This window comes from Homarus americanus, unplaced genomic scaffold (genome assembly GCF_018991925.1).
Source record: "Homarus americanus isolate GMGI-L3 unplaced genomic scaffold, GMGI_Hamer_2.0 scaffold58837, whole genome shotgun sequence".
NCBI classification, from domain to species: Eukaryota; Metazoa; Arthropoda; class Malacostraca; order Decapoda; family Nephropidae; genus Homarus; species Homarus americanus.
The window spans coordinates 652,518-677,500 of record NW_024719533.1 but is presented as its reverse complement, the minus strand read 5'-3'; the positions used below and the strand labels follow the sequence as shown (position 1 = coordinate 677,500).

Here is a 24,983-nt window from a genome sequence, read left to right as displayed (position 1 = left end):
GAAAACCCCAAACAAAAAACAATCGTCAAGGTACCAACTACAATAATTCACATATATAAAAACATTCGCTAATTACAATATATCTTAAACACAAAAAAGTAAATTACGATCTACATTAATACTTTCAAAAACATTACATAAACGAATTATTAACACTAACCCAGTTTACAACATATGGTACAGTTCAGGAAAGTCAACTGGTGAAACGACGCGACAAAATGGACTGGATGGCAGAGACAGGGTATGTTATAATATTATGCCATACCTTCCTTTCATTCCTTCCTGCTTTAGCTTAACTTAGATTTATTTTTATACAGTGAAGCAGCGTCGAAAATCAGACCAATAATATATGGTAGAAATGAGGGGTGTGTGTGTGTGTGTGTGTGTGTGTGTACTCCTTAAATAGATAGCAATGAGTCATAAGAAAGAGAGAGAGAGAGGGGGGGAGGTGGAGGAATGTAGGCAAGGCAAGCACAAGGTGAACAACCTACCAGCCACTTGCACTCCACCACGCACAAGGTTAATTCGTGTTATTCCCCACCTGTACAATATAATTAAGTCTCCTTGTGTTAAAATACCAGAAGAATTACGTCAGTCCACCAGGAAAATAATGAACACGATTTTTACCACTAACTTATTTGACGTTAAGTATAAATTTATCATTACTATCATCATTTAATATTTTAGTATTTCCCCAGTGTGCAATTACTTATTTTTCCCCTATGTTTCCCTATGTTTTATCTATTTTCCCTACGTCTTTTTCCCCTAGCATTCCCTAATTACCCACTACTGTACGCTTAGGGGAATTAAAATAATCCCTGGAGTATTTATTAAGACAGACTGCTGAACATTCTTACAGAGATTAGTAATAGTGTCTCGTTCATGGTGAAAATATAGGTTAGTGGTGATTTGTCAGTGCTCGGGGAGAAAATAGGGAAAAGGGGGATTATTATGGGGAGAAAATAGGGAAAAGGGGGATTATTATGGGGAGAAAATGGGGAAAAGGGGGATTATTATGGGGAGAAAATGGGGATTATTATGGGGAGAAAATAGGGAAAATGGGGATTAGTATTGGGGGAAAATAGGGAAAGGGGGATTAGTATGGGGAGAAAATAGTGAAAATGGGGATTATTATACACACTGGCAGACTGTAGATGCATAAAAAACAAACAACAACACATTTCTGATCAACTAATCAATTTACTGTGTGAAGGTAGCGATGATAAACTAACTCATTAATTAATTTAACACTTAACACGTAAATGGAGAGATTATTATACTGCTAACTTAAACTAATGTTAACCTAACCTAACCTAACCCATCTCAACCCAATATAACCTAATCTAACCCAACTCAACCTAACCTAATCTAACCTAACCTAATCCATCTCAACCCAATATAACCTAATCTAACCCAACTCAACCTAACCTAATCTAACCTAACCTTATTCAACCTAATCTAATCTAACACCACCAGGTAAGGTTAGGGTGTTTAATCATTCAGGTGAAATAAGCTGGGGGGCTAATTATCAGATGATCCTTAATCACTGAAGCCGAAAGGAGGTGAGAGAGTGGGGGGGGGAAGTGAAGGGGAGGGGAGTAAGGAGAGGATAGGGGTGAGGGTGAGGAGGGTTTGAGGAAGGGTTGTAGGAGGGAGTGAGGGAGGGTGAGTTGGAGGAGGTGTGAGGGAAGGTGAGGAGGGACGTAGGTGAGGGTGAGATGAGGTTATGGATATGAGGGAGGAAGAGTCATTAGTGTGGGTGAGAGGAAGGGTTATGACCATGGGCGCAGTCTTGAGTCATGGGAGGAAGAGTCATGAGTGTGAGGATGAATCATGAACGTGGGCGAGAGGAAGGGTTATGACCATGGGAGCAGTGGGTGGAGGAGGATAGAAGGGGTTAATGACCATGGCGCAATCGTAGTCATGGGTGTGGGTGCAGGAGAGAGAGAGAGAGAGAGACATGATCATGGGCGCAGTGGGTGGTGGAGGATAATACAGCTGCGCCTCCAAGTTTGAATCACCAATCATCATGAGGGAGACCAGGTGAGGAATACCATTACCTGTACACTCCCTCACTCACCCTCCGTCATCATGATAAACAAGAAATTCCTACGTCCTTATCTTCTATAATCTAATCATCCAATACTATAATTAATCTTATGCTATATATAATTCAATGCATACGTAGTTAATTATTCTTGTAAGTGTTTTGTTGTTATTTAAGGGGCTACAGTTGTAATACGTATTATAAACACATAATTACTTAAAAATATTACTTCTCTAGCATAAACACAAATAAAACACCCCTCTAACTGACAAACACAAACTAAATACAACATCCATCTGACAAATACAATTAAAACACCCTGGCTGACATACAAAAACACTAAACATACATCAGCTGTTTTTGTTTTTTTTTACGAGCACAGCAGAGGATGTTATGGTTGTGACGTCATTAGCATTCACATAGGCTCGTCCCATAATTTTTCCCCTTAACTGGTGACGTGAGAAGGCATCTGAGTATGGGTATATTTTAGGTATGGTGACGATATTACACTGAGACTCTAGTGGTTCTTGGTGTTAAATATTACAGGTGTTGCTTCATCGCGTTTGAGAGAGAGAGAGAGAGAGAGAGAGAGAGAGAGATAAGATGGTGGTAAGGGTACAAGTGAAACCTTACACCTCACCTGCAATTACCTGGTCTCTCTCATGGCATGTTATAACCTCAGGCACAATGAGTCTACCTGGGAAGATAAGATTACGGGGTCGCCCAGGTGGCATGACTCGTGCTTGTTAATGTCAACAGGTGTGCAAATGATACGACTTCAGCAGTTCAGTAGGTGTGGTATGTTGATGGTGCAAGGTGTGTGGGTGTGGTAGGTGGGTGTATGTGTGGTGTGAGTGGGTATGTTGGTGTAAGACTGTGTATGTGTGTGTTCTGGAGCCTTCTTACCAGAGCTGGGGTATGGTTGGGGTGTGTGGGCATGGGTATGTGTGTGTAACCAGGTGCTTGAGAAGACAATTGTGTGGCATTTCCTATTATTATTATTATTATTATTACCAACTTATTTATCATTAGTTCATTATTTCCCTCGTTCGGTGTTTTATCAATCTCTCACAAAACAGCTTTGAAAGTGAGGTAGCAGAAGAAAAAGAGATAATATAGAAAACAGCTTCAACCACCTCATCAGTGTCCCCCCCTAGCACGCTATCCTCCCGAACCAGTTTGTACACGACTGATTATATGTCGAGTATTTTCTTGGAAATATTGTATCTAGTATCTTATTTACACCCCCAGACTATTCTAAACTCTATATAATTCCTTTAAAAACGATAAAAAAGATGTTTACATGTCATATTCATCTGAAAAACAATGGAGAAATGTCATGCTCGACCGTCTGTGTGTGAGAGGATCGCGGAAAATCAACTGATGCCAAAATACGTCATTATGGCTGTAAACTGTGTCATGCAGCTGGTGAGTGTGAGGCAACTGCGCACTTCTCCGGATCTGTGCTTCGAGGGTTGAGTCAGCTGCATTCGTGTCATGAAGCTTCAGGCGGCCACATATTAACTGCTGTGACGTAGTATACAGTCTATCCACTCTTATGTACGAGATAATGTGTCGGTTAACTGGTACACAAATTATCCCTGAGTGATGCAGTTGTGTGTGTGTGTGTCCTTACCTCATGAAAGAATAGGGAAGGTATGATTTAGTAATGAAAGGATAAAGTATGATAAGAACAGTAAACGGAGAGAGAGAAAGAGAAAGAAGGGCAAGAGAACAAGACCTTAATCAACGTGTACCACAAACCCGTTATTAGTATGATACTGTTACACTCTAGTTAACGTTCAGTATAAGTCATTTTATTGGGGTTTTTTTCCTCGTTCTCATAATCTGTTTAGTTAATATCCTCAACAAGATCTGACGAATTATTTTTATTTGTTTTTATTTTTAGTCTAGCCACACATTCGTACCCTGTGTTTATTTACAACTAAGTCAGCTGGTTTGTTGATCACATCCAGCAGCAGGTTGGCGTGTTTGCTTTTGTCTCAGTCTGTTGATACATTCGTTTTCATCCACCAGCAGGCTAGCGCGTTTGTTGATTTTAATCTTAACAAAACCACTATTTTCACTGTTATAAATAAATATAACAAAATAACCACTGTCAATAATACACAAGAACATTTTTCAACGTTAACAGAATATCACATACTAACAATATTAAAGAATAACATAAAAATGAACACCCGGGAATGTGCAATCTCACGTAACGGTATATTTTACTTGGTTGCACAGAGACGACTGCAACAATACAAATGACCTCCAACACACACAGCTTCACAATATTCCACCAAATCAAGTTTCGTTACGTCTTTGATAAATGTCTCTTATGGTAAGTCGAGTTGGTTAAGTGAGGCTATACTAGGTTAAGAAATACTAAAAATGGGTTATAATTGTAAGTGAAATTAGGTTAGGTTTCGTTAGCTTAGATTAATCACAACAGATCAATAATAATCGTAACTTAAATTCGATAACTTTTGACGAGGTTGTAAAGAATTGTGTCCTTGGGTATTTAATTTAACAACAACACAGATAATGGGACATTCCTTTTGGTCTATGGCGTTCCAAGCCTGTTGACGCACACACCATGGCTTCTGTCACTGGCTCATAACATTCCCTGGGTTAGGTCGCCGCCAATCCTGACCGTCAGTATTCTAGTTATACAAGTCTGACACGCGGAGGTCTCACCACCTACCACCACACGAGGAAAAAATGCCGAAACGAAAAGATGCGAAAAATATATAAAATTGACGAAGCAAAACAGAAAAGTAACAAAAATAAAAATATTGAATTACAGATATAATAAAAAACATTATTTTTAAAACATAACTTGAGGAAACCAATAATCAACGACCTCACCAGCCAGGACTCGAATCCCTTGACCTAATGCATGGGACCAGGGAACACGACCGACCATACCACAAGAGCACTAAAAGCAGTTCTAGACTATGTGATATTTCACACAAAGCCTGTTCATCGAGCTGATGGCGCCGTGAACCTCTCATTGGGAACTGCCCGTGCTGCTTATGTGGATGTCAGTAGCATTTTACTGAATCCAGCTGGTATGAAACACGAGGTACCATGTATACTTCATTTTTAGTCCATATAACATGCGGACTTTGAACATATAATCAACGACCTAGTGCTCTTGTGGTATGGTCGGTCGTGTTCCCTGGTCCCATGCATTAGGTCAAGGGATTCGAGTCCTGGCTGGTGAGGTCGTTGATTACATGTTCAAAGTCCACATGTTATATGGACTAAAAATGAAATATATATATATATAATTTTAACTTTTCATGGGTTGATGTTATTCTATACACTGCTCATCAACAATAAAGAAATTCAGGTGTCTGGTACAGTCACCCAAAAAAGTCCTGTCGCGAACCACGATTCAGACTCGTGAACCCGAAGCAGTAACACACTGATACATTATTCTGTCCATAAATGTTTCGGAATCAAGAGTCTGAATCTCGGGGTTCATGGTTCGCGACAGGACTTTTTTGGGTGACTGTACATTTCGTAAATTAATCTAACCTTTGGTTTTGACTAAATCGAAATTAATCAACAAGAATTTTGGACCCGTTTGTCTGATAACTGCAAGAACTGAAGGTAATGAAATAAAAATGGAGAAGGGGGGTGGAGGGGGGTGGGGGGTGAAAGATGTCCCGCCAAAACAAAAAATACCTTGACTTAATTTACCAGCCAATCACCGACTTTGTTGATGGTCCGATGCTTTCATCCACCAATCAGAAATGAGTGAAGTCTGAAAATGCTTTCCACTGCGAGCATCTACTTCAACATTAATTCTAAGTGAATCTTTTAATGAAAATACAAATATTCATCTAAGTGGAATAAAATAAAGGTAAAAATAATAAATACACTGTTATAGTTCCACATCCCATATATAAAATATTTAAAACAAAATATAAGACTAGTATGGCATGGGCTCAAGGTCGCTGTGAGGAGACAACAATAACTCCGAATACTTGTGTCTCAGTCAACCGCTAACTGTGTCATTTAACGCACAGACACAAAGACGAATAAGAAATACTTGATATGATAAACTGTTGCTGACGTCCTGAGCATTTACTTTATTATTTGAGGGGAATAATAGTAATAACAGCAAAGGAACGAATGTATTAATGAATTCAAAACAAACAACTTAAATAAACAAAGCGTATTTACTAAGCACAAAAACAAAAGGTCTTAAGTAAATAAAAACAACTACTGTATTAATAGGTACACAAACAAACAAACTAACACTCTCCACTTACCCACTAAACAAGGACAAAAAACGAACCAAAACAACGAAAACATTAAAAACACATAAAACAAAAGAAGGCGACAATCAACCTTTCAATGCTTGATTCTTGGGTCCTTATATCCTTATGTCATTCGTTCTTTCTGTATATATCTTATCTTTCATTCTTCTTCCCTTCCTTCTTTACCACATTTCATCCTCTTGCCTATTGATCTCTGTCTCTCTCTCTCTCTGTCTCTGTCTCTCTCTCTCTCTCTCACCCCAGATAATACCACCTTGATAAGATAATGAACGTGTATGCACTTTATGTATGTGAGTACCAGATAGAGTGAGGGTGCTTAATCATCAGGAGAAATAAGCTAGGAATCTTCTATAACTTTCAATAGTGGATTATTTACCATGAATAGGAGTAATAATTCTAAATCAATATATATATACTATTTCCTCTATGTACTAAACGCCCCACTTTCTATAAACGGATGTGGTCTAAAAACAATTGACAGAGATATTACTGTATGAGCGTGAAATAGCTCAGCAATGGAATCAATTATATTAATAAAGTACACAAATACAACTAGCGCTCAACTATGATTCTGTCGCCTAAATAACAATAATAAAAAACAATAAAACAAGTGCCCTTCCTTTATATACTTTCACTCATAGCTTAACCAATGACTGCCCAGGCCGAAGAACTAACTAGCTCAGGCAACTTAATCTTTAACCCACAAACTACAGCAGGTCACACGCGTTACACACACGTAAAAATATAGACGAATTAAACTATAAGGTGTCACTTAGGTTATAGATTGTGTTTTGTTTTAATAGAGGTGTTTCTTACGTTCACTTACATTTCAAGAAACAGAATATTTATAAATTAAGTCTTTTTCGAGTTTCAAAATAGTCATAATACTTTCGTTTTTCTGTCTCGCGCACATACTCTCTCTCTTTCCTATACTTATTTCCTTCTATTCATCCTTCTAGCTCTCGCTCTTCCTTTCTCACTTGTTCCGTCTTTATGATTTAGGGAACTTAGTGAGCTTAACTTTGGTATCACAACGACGTGGACTGCCACACTAAGAGAGGTGGGGCACTGAGAGGTGGGGAGAGGGTGGGCACTGAGAGGGTGGGGCACTGAGAGGGTGGGGGCACTGAGGGTGGGGGAGAGGGGTGGGGCACAGGGGTGGTGCACTGAGAGAGGTGGGGCAGAGGGGTGGGGATGAGAGGGGTGGGGGGCACTGAGAGGGGTGGGGCACTGAGAGGGTGGGCACTGATAGTGGTGAGAGGGGTGGGGCACTGAGAGGGGGGGCACTGAGAGAGGTGGGGCACTGGGGCAGAGGGGTGGGTGCACTGAGAGAGGGTGGGGCATACTGTGTGGGCACTGAGAGGGTGGGGCACTGAGAGGGGCGGAGCAAGAGAGGGGTGAGGCACTGAGAGGAGGTATTACACTGAGAGGGATGAGCGGTTAGAGCGATGAGTATGGTGGTATAGAAAGATGAGCGTGGGCGTGTAAAAAATCAGAGAAGAGCCAGAAATAGTGCCAGAATCATTGCCAAGGTCACTCGTGCATAGGGAGGAAGGAAGGAAGGAAGGAGGACAGCGGGGGGGGAGAGGGGGGAGGAGGAGGGCAGGAGGAGAGAGAGGGTGCTAGGGGTAATAGGGGACAGGGGGAAAGAGGGAGGCAAAGAAAGAGGGAAGGGAAAGAGGGAGGAAAGGAAGAAGTATGGAAGAGTTGAGACTGGGAAAGAAAAGATTTGAAGGTAAGAGCGGGGAGATGATGGGGGAAGAGAATGATGGGAGAAGGAGGAAAAGGGGAGAAGAAAGAAGAGAGAAGGAAAATATATAGTCAAGTGGGTCAAGGAGAGAGAGAGAGAGAGAGAGAGAGAGAGAGAGAGAGAGAGAGAGAGAGAGAGAGAGAGAGAGAGAGAGAGGCATCAATATAAAGAGACTAGGGACGGTAATTAAGACATGATAAAAACCATCACCTTGTTGGGTGTGTTTATGCCAGACCAGCCTCCTCCCCTTTCCCTTCCTTCCCTCGTCCCCTTCCTAACCCCTCCCTCCCCCCTCCTCATTTAGCCAAGCCACTGATAGATCACACTGTCGCCACCAAGACGCCGCCCCACCCACTACAAACACACATCAAGAGAGAGGGGCGGGGCGGGGCGGGGCGGGGCGGGGCGAGGCTGAACGGGGACAGATGATGATGAACAAGGGACACATTGCCTCCATACCTGAATTCATGTCATGGGAGGGTGGTGAAGGCTTCATATATATGCATCCTAAGAGAACAAAAATTAAATTAGGACATGGAGATATGTGAAAGGCATATTGAACTCTCCTCTTCTCTCCTCTTCTCTCCTCCTCTCTCCTCTCCCTCTCTTCCCACCTTATTTTTTTTTAACACGTACTGATCATCAAGGGACACTTATACAAACAGCCAGTAGGATATTGAGACACATTGACTCTTTGATAAATAAATATTAAATTAGATGAGGAAGATTGTCATGAGGGGCGTCGGTCATTCGCCTCTTTATTACAAGGAAATAATTCTGACATCATAGAGTGACCGAGTGTCTTCATAGGGTGACCGACTGCCTTTAAAGTGACCGACCGCCTTTATAAAGTGACCTACTGCCCTCATAAAGTGACCGACTGTTTTTATAACGTGACCGACTATCTCCATACAGTGACCGACTCCCTCCATACAGTGACCGACTCCCTTCATAAAGTGACCGACTGCCTTCATAAAGTGACCGACTCCCTTCATAAAGTGACCGACTGACCGTATAATCGTATAAAGAAACACATTGCTTCTCACACAAAAATCCTGATAGTACGACCTTAATTTTCTTAAGGGAAATGGGCGAAAAAAAATAGTGAAAATCAAGAAACAGAGGACAGTAAAGGAAACAGTCAATATAGGAACAAGGTCATTAGGTAGTTAGTGTATTGTAGCGACTAACAACCTTTACTAAGTCTTATTACTATCATTTCTACAGTAATTAATATCTTAACTACAACACACAACGATAGTTTCTAAATTAAACAATAACTTTTCAATAATTCGTAGAGATGTAGAAGTTGTTCTTTGTACTGTATGGCTGTCTGAGCTTCAATTATCAGCTAAGGTCTATATATACGTAGATTAAGTTAAGTTAGGTTAGGTTAGGTTAGGTTAGGTTAGATTAGGTTAGGTTAGGTTAGGTTAGGTTAGGTTAGGTTAGATTAGGTTAGGTTAGGTTAGCATGAACAGATTGTCTTCTCTGTTACACTGGGATGAGGATCAGCTAAGAGAGAGAGAGAGTGTGAGAGAGAGAGAGAGAGAGAGAGAGAGAGAGAGAGAGAGAGAGTAAACAACACACACAAAACCTAGCTCTATATCTCTGGGAAATATCTTCGTCACATTATTTTCCTACTTTCTCTGTAATATCTCCCTGGAAATTATATTCAACAACAACGTCACGGTGGCAGATGTTTCCATGAATAATGAGTAAGAGAAAAGGTTGATGGTGCAAGAACAGGAGATACGTGAGGAAGTGCAGAGATCTCAAGCTGTTCCCGAGAATGTGTCCTGTGGTCTGAGAGAGTGGTGAGGAGACAGTGTAAACCTCCCACCCCTCACAACCAGCTCATAATTCTTGGTATCCTGTTAGATTAGGTTAAGCTGGGAATTTAATCATAAAACCTTCTCACATGTCATTTGGTCACGAACCTCTCTCGCCCGCACACGCGCACACTTGACTGTTATTTTATTCACAAATATATGCACAGGTTATACAGTGCTGGTAGAGAACAATCCTCATAAGGTAGTAGTAGCAGTAGTAGTAGTAGTAGTAGTAGTAGTAAGCGAAGGAGGAGGAAAAACACATGAAAAGTACAAATAACAACAGTATCAGCCAAAACTAGAGCAGTGGTGGTTAAAACCTTGAAGTGATGATGTACTGTACAGTGCAAGATAAGAGCCCCCCGGTGAAGCTCCTTGAACCATTACATAACACGACGTATGAGAACGGTGCCTACACTCGCCCCCCCAACACACACAATTCTCTTCATCTCTCTCTTCCTGGTTTACTGATGCCTCTCATACCTATTCTCTTTATTCCCATTCATCTTCTTCCTTTTTACGTGTGTGCATCTCTCTTGTTTATTGCATTTTATACTTTCTCTCCCTTTTCTTGTTCGTCATGTGTATAATTTCTGTTTACAACTTTTATTTTTAATCGTTTTCTATGCTAACAGTGGAATCTATTAAACATCTGTTATTAATGGGAGGAAATACTAATTATTATAACTGGAGGAAAAAACTCTGGGTCAAAACATAATCCCAAAGGCAGGGTAATTTTAGTTTAGGTCAGGGATGGTTTGTTTTGGTTCTTAGATTGAGCCTTGAATGAATCCGCCTGCGTATTATAACCTACACGAACGTAAACAAAAACACCAAGAACACAGATCCCAGTCAGAACTTTGCTTATGTTGTGAGTATTTTAAGTCACACTGTATTTCCATTTTTTTTTTCTATTTCTACCTTGTCATCTTTGCCTGTTCTTTAATTTAGCCATTGATTGAGAAAGGAAGCTACTAGTCTGTTAGTACAGGAGGAGGCTGAGAAGGCTATATTGGACAACATTCTTCTGATATCCTTTGTGAATTTCTTGTCCTATCACGTTATGATTCCCTCCTATTGTTAAGGTTGTGTGTGTGTGTGTGTGTGTGTGTGTGTGTGTGAGGCGGGTTTAGGTTTGTACACCCCCCCCCCCACCACCGATATTTATCCATCTGCTCCACCTGCAGGAATCAAGGCCACCTCCCACCCGAGACATTCAAGGTCCTGCCTCCATCTCAATTCAGAATCAGATATTTTTCTCATCTTTAATTATCGAAAAAGGGAGAAAAAATCACATAAAAATCAATAATAAAATTTACAATAATTCAACATTTAAATTAGTCATAAAAAATACAAACTTAGCTCTCCCTTCCCCTCGTCCCTCCTTCCTCCCCCTCCCCTCCTTCCCTCCCCTCGTCCCTCTCGTCCCCTCCTCCTCCCCCCCTCGCCCCTCCTTCCCTCCCCCTCGCCCCCTCCTTCCCTCCCCTCGTCCCCTCCTTCCCTCCCCCTCGCCCCCTCCTTCTCCCTCTACTCAATGTGTAAGATAACGGTATAAATGTTCCTTACTCTCACATCACAACTACTTAACCTCTATCCTCTCATAACAACTTACCCATGCATAATCGTGTGTCTCATATAACTAGGATGGCACCATAGGCATCAGCAACGTAGAAAATGGCACCTATCCTTATATAACACTTGATAAAATAACAACACGACACTAGCCACCCGATTGAACCCATCCGGCGTCAAGGTCACTCATCACTCTAGTGGCTCGGGTACGACTAGGAACCAAGATAATGCTAAACAGGAGTATTCTTACGGTCGAGTACCCTACCTGCAACACACGAGTCTCTCAACCATATGTAATAGATAAGATATGGCCAACAGAGAGGGATATATAAGGTTGGGGGGGTGTGTTGTGTGTACTAACTTTAGGATAACATTGAAGTGTGGTTATTTTTACAGGTAAGTCACTTTATGAATGTAACTAACCTCAATTAATAAGTCAGGTGTTGCTAATAATAGGTGTGTGTGTGTGTGTGTCAAAGAGCTGAGTACTTGTTATATAATAGTGGATTTCAAATAGGAGGAGGGAGGGAGAGGAAGGGAGGAAGGAGGAGGGAGGAGAGGAGGGAAGGAGGGAGGAGGAAGAAGTAAGAAGGGAGAGAGGAAGGCGATAGTAGCTAGGTTGAATCTTAGGTAAACCTGGGAGTTCCCAACGGAGATAAAGCAATGAGTGTGGACTGTCTGTTCTCACACACACACACACACACACACACACACACACACACACACACACACACACACACACACACAGGTACTGCAAGACTGTTAATGAACACTTAGGGCACGAAGCCGGTGACCAGCTACCTTGCCAAGTTCAAGACGACCCCTCCTCCTCCCCTTACCTCTCCTTTCCCTCCTCTCTCTCCCTCTACTCCTTCAAGCATCTGGCCCACAAACAGCATCTGGCCCCACTAACAGCATCTGGCCCAAACAGATCTGGCCAAACAGCATCTGGCCTAAACAGCATCTGGCCCCAAACAGCATCTGGCCCACAAACAGCATCTGGCCCAAACAGCATCTATAACACATCTGGCCCAAACAGCATCTGCCCACAAACAGCATCTGGCCCACAAACAGCATCTGGCCCACAAACAGCATCTGGCCCCAAACAGCATCTGGCCCAACACATCTAAAACAGCATTGGCCCAAAACAGCATCTGGCCCCAACAGCATCCAAACAGCATCTGGCCCACAAACAGCATCTGGCCCACAAACAGCATCTGGTCCACAAACAACATCCTCTCTGCTCTGACACCAAAATACGTCAGCTGAGATGTTGTAAAGGTCTCAGATGATAGAGTTGTTGTCAGGCCGTAATGAGTCAGACCAAACACAGACGTCAAAGTTATCAAATTATTCTAAGATGTTTGTGTTTGTTTACTGTGTTTGTCTTAAGATGTTTGTGTTTGTTTATTGTTTGTCTTAAGATGTTTGTGTTTGTTTACTGTGTTTGTTTATTTACTGTGTTTGTCTTAAGATGTTAGATAGATAGATAGATAGATAGATAAAACCGGTGTAGTATAAAAAAACAAATGGCAAACATAGCCATTAGACGCTTATTTCCGGGTCGTTTTCTCTCAATTACTTCCCGTAGTTATCTCATTTGTCTCCCAGCCTAAAGAAACCAGAATATCTATGCCTTAATGCCCACCCTAATCTACCCCAATATGCACCTGCCCACCCTAACCTACCCCAATATGACCCTGTATGCCCACCCTAACCTGCCTCAATATAACCTTGCATAGCCGTCCTGACCAACACCAACACGATCATGTTTGTGTATATGTATGTGTAGCCTTGGGGTAAAAGAAGGATTATCGTCACATACACACACACACACACACACACACACACACACACACACACACACACACACACACATACACACACACACACACACACACTATTGCCAAGGTAAAAACAGAAGTGAGAAGAAGAGATAATGACAAGGAGACATAATAAAGGGTGGAAGATAGAGAATGGATCATGGCCACAATATATGTTCAAGGAGAGAACAAGGTTTGACAGCGGGCCCACCTAATGTAGTGTGGCTGGCCAAGATTCTCGTTTGTTAGTAGACAGATAAGTGCACACACACACACACACACACACACACACACACACACACACACACACACACACACACACACTCACATCTAATAATTACTACTACTGTCCCTCTATGACGTAACAAATTTTCCGCATCACTGTCCCTCACAACGTAACAACTGTCCCACGTCACTGTCCATAACGTAAGAACTGTCCCACGTCACTGTCCCAACATAACAACAAGACCGGTCCGCTTAAACTCGCTGCTGTACTGAACCTTCAACCAATGTTTCCTAGTCTATGATAGCGAATGACGTCAGCACAGAGAGCGAGTAACGTGGTAGAGGTCTCTTGCATGTGTGTGTGTGTGTGTGTGTGTGTGTGTGTGTGTGTGTGTGTGTGTGTGTGTGTGTGTGTGTGTGTGTGTGTGTGTGTGTTCCTGATTGTATTATGTTAACGTGTTTTTTCTTCTCCTTTAAGACATTGAAGTAGAGAGAGAGAGAGAGAGGAGAGAGAGAGAGAGAGAGAGAGAGAGAGAGTTCACCTCGGAAGCCAGTGCACCTGTTACTAATAATAACACTAAAAGTAACCTCACCTGACTGCCTGCCTCCCTCCTTACGCAGGTAAACAAGCGTCACCTTGCCCACCTGTTGCCAGCTGATCCCCCTCCCTCTTCTTTCTCTTCACTCTTCTTCCTCTTTCTCATCTTTTAACCCACTCCTTCCACCATCTCTCTCTTCCTTCTTCCCCTCCTTCCTCACCCTTGCTCTTCTTCCCATCCCATTTCTCGTCCTCTCCTCTCTCTCTACCCTCAACTGTTTATATGGAGGCTTTGTTTCTTACGTGTGACTGTCTGTAAGTCAAGTCAATAAAGCTCCCAGGTGAAGGACATGTACAGGGCTCCCAGGTGAAGGACATGTACAGGAAACGCATGTATATAAATGGGGTTTATAGGACGGTTTATGTTCTTGTTTGTTCATGTTATTGTTTACGTGTTTTATATTATAGCAGGAAGGTTTTAATTATGTATGTATGTATGTATGTATGTGTGTGTGTGTGTGTGTATATAGCCCCCGTGGTTACCAGCAGCAGTTATCGTTCATTATCTCTTCCACCGACCTTGAGGAGACCGATACTTATTTTACATACATACATACATACATACATACATACATACATACATACATACACATACATACATAGCCTAAGTTTTCTCCTCTGTTCACGCCTACATGGTTGTCAGCCCGTGAGCCCAGCAAGTGACAAGTTTGCGTCATGTGGTTGCTGTAAAAAAAATATATATATATTCACGTCAAACTTATAAAAACACAACACTGGGAAAACATAGAAGATAGTGAAGGATTTCCCCATTTGATGACCCGCCTAGTTTCACATCTTTCCTAGTCTTGGTTTAAGTGTGTGTGTGGGAGGGTGTTATCTTTCCTAAAAATACGTCTTGACGACACAATGTATTCCGCAGAACAGATAACTTTAGGAAATGTTTTGGTCTTCCCAGAATATAATTAGAAAGAAGCCAGACATACAAGACATTTATATTTGTTTCTGGTAATTGTGAACGTCGACACTACTCTGTTTACATTGGCGCCATAACACTCTTCTCCAGCGTTGATATAAAACTTCTCACATTAATAATAACTTTTTGAGGGTGTATCACGTGTATCCTGTGTAAAATATTTTCAATTTCTTCATTAAACAAGAGATTTTATATTAAATCTGTTATTAATTCTATTTGGGGAATTTTAAGCTTTGTTTTAAAACGCTGGGAATTACTTAATATTGAATTGCAACTGTTGGTTGATGTTAGAATGTATTACAACGCCTCAATAACTAAGATCTTTATGCGCGTATTCTGGGTTAGTAAATACGCTATAGTCATCAAAAATTAAATTAAATAGAAGATAGAGTTTTCCTTCTTGCTATACTATACAGTACCTCGTATTCTGTATATATATTGAAAGAATAAAATATTATCACTGATTTACCGTATCACTCCAAGACAACAGCTAACCCATATAAACTGTTCTATAAGGTATCGTTTGTCCTTGAGAGAAGCAGCATTTAACAACAACCTAAAACCTCACGCGGAAGTATTAGCATAGGCCGATCATGTGGCGCCACCACCTCGCCCGCCATCTGCATCAACAACACTATTCTCTCCCCTTCCCGCGCCTGCTGTCATTCTTCCAGTCGATTTTCAACGCCATTTTGAATACTCTCAGTCCTGGTGTTTTTTCAAGAGCGTCTTTTACCTGAGAGAAAGATGCGATAGACAAGGAAATTTGAGGAGTATAATGGCGACCTTTGAGTCATCACCGCCGCCAGCCCAGAGTAGGCTAAAAGCTTTTTTTGGCGACGTGACGTAGGTGAAAGTTTCCTTCCTTCCTTGTTCCTCTTCCGTCCATCCACCTGGTAGTGTGTATGTGTGTGTGTGGCGCCAGGAACTGTCACAAGTGGGGTCATGTCATGCGAACAAATCCAACAACACGATCATCCCGAAAGAACAGGTTAGGTTAGATTAATATTATAATTGCTAATGTGGATCTAAGGTTAAGTTACGCCTTGAGACCTTCACAGTTGCTAAGTAATATGGATGAAAAGGGAGGATGTTTGGATGATATGTGTGTGTGTGTGTGTGGAGGAAGAGGAGGAGGTTAAGATGAGTCTCACTACAACCTCGTCCTACTTGTGTTGTTCTACGAGGCGCCGCGAGGAATAGAGGACGTGTTTGTGTGTCAGTGTGTCGATCATTGACTTTATTCTCGCCCTTCCTCACTTCCATTCTCTTTCTCTTCTTCCATAATTTTTGTTGTCCTCTTCCTTTCCTTGCTTTCACTTTCTTTTCCTTCATATCAGCTTTCTTTTTTATCTTAGTTTCCATCTCTCTCTCTCACTCTTAATCATCCTCTTACTTATCGCTTCTTTTATCCTCTTCACCACCGATCAGCTCGTTAGCCGCTTGGGCGGTCGGCCACGTCTCTGTTGCACAATGTTAGTAAGTACTGGACATGTACTGGGTCCTGAATATAACTGAACCTGCTCCAGTGTTGGTCAAGTCTGGCCTTGAATAAGCTCACAGTCGGTGCCGTCACAACGCTCTCTGGCATATTGTTCAAAGAGTTCACAACTCTCACTCCGAACATGTTTGCCCTGACAATTTTGTGAACGTGTGGCTTCTTCATCCTCAACCTGTGATCTCGAATGGGCGGACATCCACCAGCTCCAAGATATTACTCGACTGAGTCATGTCCTCGGAGGTGTTTATAGACGTCTAATAGGTCACCCCTTGCCCGCCTATAGTATTAGCTAGGCAGTTATAGGCGTTCCAATCTCTCTGAGTAGCTGTGGTGCTGTAGTGCAGGCACCAGTCTGGTGGCCCTCCTCTGAACATTTTCAATCAATTGACAGTCTAACATATCTCGGGGACCAAACAGTGACAGTACTCCAGACGGGGAAGTACCTCACTTCTGAAAACACGTTGTGAGGGTCGAACGGTAGTTTGTCTTATCTCCTCCCTTCCTATCTTTCTTATATACAACCTCTCTCCTTATCTCCGTCTCCTTATAACTTCTTGATCTCATTCGCCTCCCCTCTCTCTCCATGATCGTGATGGTAGAGGAGAAACAAAGGAAGGATAGATGGTAGGAGGAGAGGATAAAGAGAGGGATACACAAGACGCCTCCCAAGGACACTATCCTCATACACCCTTGGCCGACCGTACCTATACCCCTACCTACCCTACCCTACCCCCTTAACTAACAACAAGGTCACCAGCCCACAACACACTACTACAGACTAAAACGACATTAACATTAAGTCCCTCTGTTATTATGCTCCTCCTGGGCACCCTTGTTAGATGTACAGGTCCAAATATATTCCTTATGTGTAATGGCGCAGCAACACTCTACCACATCCTATAGTGACACCTTATCCGCATCTTAGTGACAACTTATCCGCATCTTAGTGACACCTTATCCGCATCTTAGTGACAACCCTAACCACACCCCAATGAGTCCAGCAGGTGTACTAATTAATCATGGTTCACCTGGACTCCCTCTCGGTTACCTGTAAACATCGTAACTAACCCCAAAACAACTAAATAACCTCAATCGTTATTTACATCACATCAGAAAAGACTTTGTTTACCAGCTGACAACTCCAGAAATTTATTGACAAAAATACACGTGAGTTGTTGACAGCAGCCAGTGTTATTTTTAAGTCTAGGTCAGACAAGTTGGCGTTTGTTCAGGTACAAGCGAGAACCTGTTCAGGTACACCCAATACTGCACCAGCCAAGACTGTACAACTCACCTGGCCAGTCTAGTAAGGTGAGGAAGAATATTAATGAAGGAAATAAAGGTTGAATTAATAAAGTAGAATTAATAAAGAATGTAGACGGTGGCCACAGGAACAAAAATACTTCATAATGTCTTAATATATTATATGAGACAATAAAAGTACTCTGTATTTTGTCTCGTCAGGAGGTGTTACAAGGTTAGGTTAGGTTAGGTTGGGTTAGTGTAGGAAGTACTGGCAACACTCGGAGGACAGTGACAAGAAGTGTTGAATGAGGTTTGTTGTAGGAAGTACTGGCAACACTTGAAGACAGTGACAAAAGGATGAGGTTTAGTGTTAGAATGGCAACACTTGAGACAGTGACAAAAGTGTTGGATGAGGGTTTAGTGTTGTAGGAAGTACTGGTAACACTTGAAGGACAGTGACAAAGTGTTGGATGAGGGTTTAGTCTTGTAGGAAGTACTGGCAACACTTGGAGGACAGTGACAAGAAGTGTTGGATGAGGGTTTAATGTTGTAGGAAGTACTGGCAACACTTGAAGGACAGTGACAAGGTACTGGATGTTAACGACTGACCAAATACCAAAAAGTCTGCCAGAAGAAATAAAATTAGAAAACTCTCAGAAAAAAAAATTTACTGAAGATTAGACACCCTAGTTTATTTCCCCTGATGATTAGACACCCTAGATTATTTCCCCTGAAGATTAGACACCCTAGATTATTTCCCATGATGATTAGACACCTTAGATTATTTCCCATGAAGATTAGATACCCTAATGATAACCTAACCTAACTAAACATAGCAATCTAATTTAACCTAAACTAACTACAAACTAACTAAACATAACATATTCTAACCTAACCAAACCTAACTTTACCTAACCTAACCTAACTCTCCAGGTGTATAATTATCAGGCAATATAAGCTAGGGTGTCTAATTTTCATGTGATTCCTCCCTATCTTATCCCTGTTATAGGAAGACTGGAGAAGAAGTATAAAAAACGTGTTCCACTTCAACACTTACACAACCCTTACGGTATAACACACATTAACAGTAAGTCGTAAACAATTCCTGTATTTTAATAGATCAACTTCTTTAGTCACCCTTAAAATAACACAGAAAACGGAGGGATAACTGGACATAAAGCATGGGAAATATATTAGTGTAGGGTAAAATTAATAATAAAAACACAGATAATTGAAGGCACAAGATTGGGTGATAGTGGAGGCTGTTTAGGTAATCACACACACACACACACACACACACACACACACACACACACACACACACACACACACACACACACACACACACACACACACACACACACACACACACACACACACACACACACACTATACGATGAAGAAATAGATGAGATAAGGAATTAATTCTCACGCAGCAGGTAAACAAAACACTCTGTGGACACCTTACCTTCAATAACATCAACATGTACTTTATAACGATATCACTCAACAACAAAAACAACAACAACACACACACACACACACACACACACACACACACACACACGCACACACTGTATGTTCACTGTATGTTCCTTCATCTTTCTCTAATGAAGGCTTTTGCTAAACCACCAATGTATGTAATAAGTCATTTATGTCCAATGTATATTTTCAGCCTTCGGGTAAACTTTTTCAATAAACCGTATATTATTATTATTATTATTATTATTATTATTATTATTATTATTATTATTATTACACACACACACACACATCATCCTAGCAACAGGTAAAGAGGCCCTAAGTTAGACTCAGGTACCCGCGGTTCTTCATCACTGTTGGCGAAGGAACACATTTCACAGGATAATCATGTGTCTGGGATGAAATTCTCAATCCTAGACACTCGCTAATCTCTGTCACCTCGTCTTAGCATTGCAACCACACCGCTGTCTCCAGTACTAGCCACCCAAAACCAAGCCAAGTTTGGATATACTGTATTGATTGTGTTAGTTAGATCCTCCTTTCTCGTTTTTCCACTTGTAACCTGTGACTTGGGTCTTTAAGAAGCGTATAATACCCAGAATTTAAAATTGTTTACCTGGTGAAATGAATACCTGTCCTCGTGTTTAGCGTTAGATGTTGGGAATCAAGGTAAGGTAATTAGGGTTTACCTGCCCTCCATTTGTTTTTTTGTTTGTTTTTGTGTGTGGATTTAACTTGTTTTTTTTTTAGCTTATCATCATTGTATATTATTATTAACCGGTCTTTTATCAGTCTATTGATGAATGAAAATATGTTGCCTCATTATCATCACAACTCATCATCATCATCACCATTAACCTATATCAGCGTTTGAAAGTGAATCCCCTCCCCCCCACACACACACTTCCATAATCTTCCACCTTAGTCACCGCTCCCCCCTCTACCTTACAGCCATCTAGGTGAAGGTGTAACTCAGGTAACACAGGTGCTGGGCCTTACCTACAACAGCGTGTGGACTCTTACCTATTACGGTGGGGATTTTTTTTTTGCCTGTATACAACACATTGGGGCGTCTTGTCTGTCTGTCTGTCTGTCTGTCTGTCTGTTTGTTTGTCTCTCTGTCTATTTAATTACCTCCTTAATATCTGTTTCCTGTCCCTTCCTCTTTCCTCCGTCAAGAGAGAGTTATTGTCCACACACACACACACACACACACACACACACACAGGGTTTTTAGAAGTCTCCCCCAACCAACAACCTTAATGCTGTGTTAACGCCGCTCTAACACGTTTATGTCTGGGTGAGGATCAACACCTGGCCTGGCCCCAACACTGAAATTAACTCTCCCTTGACGTAATCTACTTTGTTTAGTGTCTTCGCGTTGGTCCTGTGTCTCGTGTGTGTGTGTGTGTGTGTGTGTGTGTGTGTGTGTGTGTGTGTGTGTGTGTGTGTGTGTGTGTATTGGAGAGAAAGAGAGAGAGAGAGAAGCCCTATTGAGGTACACATTTCTTCGACAACCCACCAACATACATACATACACACACATACGTAAACACACACAAACATACACCTACCCATACGTAGACACACACACACGTACATAGAAAAATACACAAATACTCTAGTTAAGTTAAGGATAAAATAGGTTAGGTTAGGTTAGGTTAGGTTAGGTTAGGTTAGGTTAGGTTTAGAGTTAGAATAAATTAATATTAATGCGTCATAAACTAGAGATTAATCGACTACACTACCCACTTACGCTATTACGCAACACACACACACACACACACACACACAATACGCATTCCTCGTCCCGTATCTGCTGTACCTCGTTATCACCACCATCATCCTTGTTTTTATCTCATATCAGCAGCTGTGTGGACTAATGGCACCAGTTTTGTACAACGTCAACACAAGCCTACAGGAGTTCATATCTGATGGTGACGTCATACTTGGCGTCAACAAGGCCTAGTGGTGAAAGTGATGGTGAAAATGGTGGTGAAAGTGATGGTGAAAGTGATGGTGAAAGTGATGGTGAAAGTGATGGTGAAAATGATGGTGAAAGTGATGGTGAAAGTGATGGTGAAAGTGATGGTGAAAGTGATGGTGAAAGTGATGGTGAAAGTGGTGGTGAAAGTGGTGGTGAAAGTGATGGTGAAAGTGGTGGTGAAAGTGGTGGTGAAAGTGATGGTGAAAATGGTGGTGAAAGTGATGGTGAAAGTGATGGTGAAAATGGTGGTGAAAATGATGGCGAAAATTCGACTGATGGAAGGTGTATCATCTCTTCTCTTCTTCCTTCTCTATTCACCTGTTTCTCATCACCTTCTCTTATTAATTCTTGTATTTCTCTAGTTATCTCTTCTTTACTGTTATCTTTTCACCTGTTCTCCTTCTCTTTTGTTCACATATGTACTCGTCTTAATCACTGTCCTTCCTTCGTCACTATCGTAGAAAAACAAGAAAAAACACACACACACAAAAAACACAGAAAGACACACACAGAAAAACACAGAAAAAACACACAGAAAGATACACACACACACAGAAAAAACACATAAATACAGAAAATATACAGAAAACACAGAAAAAACAAAAAACACAGACACAGACAGAAAAACACTCAGAAAAAACACAGAAACACAGAAAAAACAGAAAAAAACAGAAAGATAAATAGAAAAAAACAGAAAGAAACACACAGAAAGACACACAGAAAAAGCACAGAAAAAAACACAGAAAAACACTGAAAAAACACAAAAAACACAGAAAAAAACAAAGAAAACACACACAAAGAAACACTCACAGAGAAAACAGAAAGAAACACAGAAAAAACACACAGAGACACAGAAAAACAAAAAACAGAAAAAAACAGAAAAACACAGAAATACACACAGAAAGAAACAGAAAAAACAGAAAACAACTAAAAAACACAGGCAAAATACACACAAAAAAGCATTGACACACACACATAGAAAAGTACCTCAAAACAACGCACCTGCAGAAAAAAAACACCGGAAAAACAACCCAAGCCTTTGTTTATCTCTTCACCAAGCTATAGGAGGATTTCATAAAAGCCTATTTACGTCAATCAGACCTCAAGACGTGTGTGTGTGTGTGTGTGTGTGAGATATATGCATGTGCCTGTGTATGCACGTCCGTTTGAATGCATGCTTGCTCGGTCATGTGCCTTGTGATCATGCAAACGTCACCGCCTCACCATCATGACACATCCCCGCCCGCCTACTGGACAATATTAGCCATGACCACCGTGACGTCACTACTCAACGCCTTCATAACTGGCTAGTGGGCTGATGACGTCACGGGATCCTGGGGTCTTCATTTATTATTATTATTATTATTATTATTATTATTATTATTATTATTATTATTATTATAATTATTATTATTATTATTATTACCTACGCAACTATTACTCTATCCGTGTGCATACGTGTGCGTACTTGTGTGTGTGTGTGTGTGAGACCCTGAACATCCTCGTGTGGGTTAGCACATGCCAGGCTGAGAGCAACGTGACTACCATGGCGTTGTGTAGGTGCTAGTACGTACACAGCTACAGCCGGGTACACATAAGGTGACGCCGCTGAGGATGAGGAGGAAGACCGGGGGACGAAGAGGAGGATCCAAAGACAAACATGAACACAAACGTAGGCCTATCACACACACACACACACACATATATACATACACACACACATATATATACATACACATGGCAGAACACATCTATAATTCATTACGTTGAATAAAACTTCTCAGGTTATGATGTGACGTAACTATTATGATGACAACTGCTACAGATAACTCGGCGGGGGGGGGAGGGGAGTTTGCCGCAGACAGCAGCTAGTTTATTGTGCACCCCTTACTTATTCTGTGGTATTGGGTGTTACAGAGTGTTTCCAGTACATTGTTTAGGTACTAGATGCGAAGTGTGTGGATGTAGCCTGAGTATATCAGCTATCTTGTCATCAGAGATAAAGTGCTGTGCCATTACATACACAGTGTGCTTGGACCTATCTCTATAAGGTTCTATTTTTTAACAGTCTAAGACGTAGTGTTGGAGTGTGTGGCCATATGTCTGGCCACACACTTTACATTTAGTTTTGTTCACATCTGCCTGAGGGGCATACTACCAGGGGTGATTATATCCTAACCTTAGTCTAGCGGTTACAACATCTTGTAATCTAGTGATCTTGTTACTTGTTCCATAAACTCGTACATGTTTTACATGATACATCTTATCATGGAAAACAATGGATTGACTAGTGCCTGCTTGCACTTGCCTACTGGCTTCAAATTCATCAACAAGTTCTTTTCTGATTACATTTTTTAAGGTTCTGCTTGACAGTCCTAGATTGTACTCAACATTGTCATTGTTGGACGCGAGTTTAGCGAAGGCATCAACTCTATCATGTTCACTGACGCCTATGTGAGAGGGGATCCACAGCATCTTGATCCTGACACCCCTGTTAACAAGACACACACGCTTCTCTGTGTAAAGGAAGAAGAGATGAAAGGAGATGAAAGAAGATTAGAGGTGGGGGAGAGGGGGGAGTTAACAGTTCGGAAATTGAAGAACTTTAGGAGGTAAAAGGAGGCGAGCAGACCGCCTTGCTACGGGTTAGCTTAGTTAAAGGTGTGTTAGGGTTGGTATCCTGGTCTAGTTATTGTGGTTGGTTATCTTCAAGCTGGATTCTGGTTGTATCTGACTCCAGAGACAAGTGAGTGACAAGTGAGTGGGGGAGGAGAGGGGTGGGGTTGTGCCGTGGAGTCTCGTGACGCGCGAAGCTAAACTGGAAATAACTGGTCGTCTACTCCCTCTCTCCCCTCCCTCACCTGGTCAACCCTTTCTCCAGCCTCGCCGTACACTCACATAACCCCAAGACTAAACTGCGTAAAACTGGTTATTACTTGTTTACTACACACACACACACACACACACGCATTTGAAGGGACAAATAACATGTGTACTACGGGTCGAGGGGCGCTATCAGTTACCTTCACAAACCATCAAATTTATTACTACGGCGGTTACAACACTTCATTATCGTATACAAGGTCTCACAAACTGTTCACCGGAAGATTAGCCTACCAGCTTAATTTACCTTCATATTAACCACCCTAACGCTGATCTAACCTAACCCACTCCCCGGGATTTAATCATCAGGTGAAGTTATCTGGGGTGGCTAATCTTCAGGTGATCTGGGGATTTTTTTTCAATTTGTGTTTTATTCTTGATACGAGGAACGACTGAATGAACTCTATGGTGTGTGTGTGTGTGTGTGAGGGAGGGATGCTACTATGAGCCAAGTATCGATTATAGAATAAAAAGTGTATTCATGTGAGTGGTGGGTGTGTCCATCTAGTTGTAAACGTGCCAATTAATGATCATTAAAGACGTAGTATTTACGGAAGTTCTGATCTCACGGTCGATGACGTCGGAGCTAGAGCAAAAAGTGCGAGAAAGTGACATATACTGTACGTCTGCACCTTACTGGAATGCTCCAATGCGCACTAGCTGCAGCTTACTCACCAACAATTTCCTCCATGCTCTGATAACTTCTTTTATCAACAAACAATAAAAAATTATACAGGAAATCAACCCTTTCCCTCCCCGGACTCGCATGTTTTAACACAGGTGAGTCTTTGTTGACGACACTTAAC

General features: G+C 41.5%; 1 protein-coding gene across 2 annotated transcripts in view; it reads left to right on the top strand.

The window, feature by feature from the left end:
• LOC121860098 overlaps positions 1-24,983 on the top strand; it is a 32,136-nt gene that overhangs the window by 3,770 nt on the left and 3,383 nt on the right. The window contains exon 1 of one of the 2 annotated variants that reach the window (XM_042357130.1): positions 1-241. This exon is cut by the window's left edge and continues 122 nt beyond it. The exons of the other annotated variant lie outside the window; for it this stretch is intronic. The gene's annotated coding sequence lies outside the window, so the exon portion shown is untranslated. The remainder of the gene's footprint in view (positions 242-24,983) is intronic. 2 annotated transcript variants of the gene reach the window in all.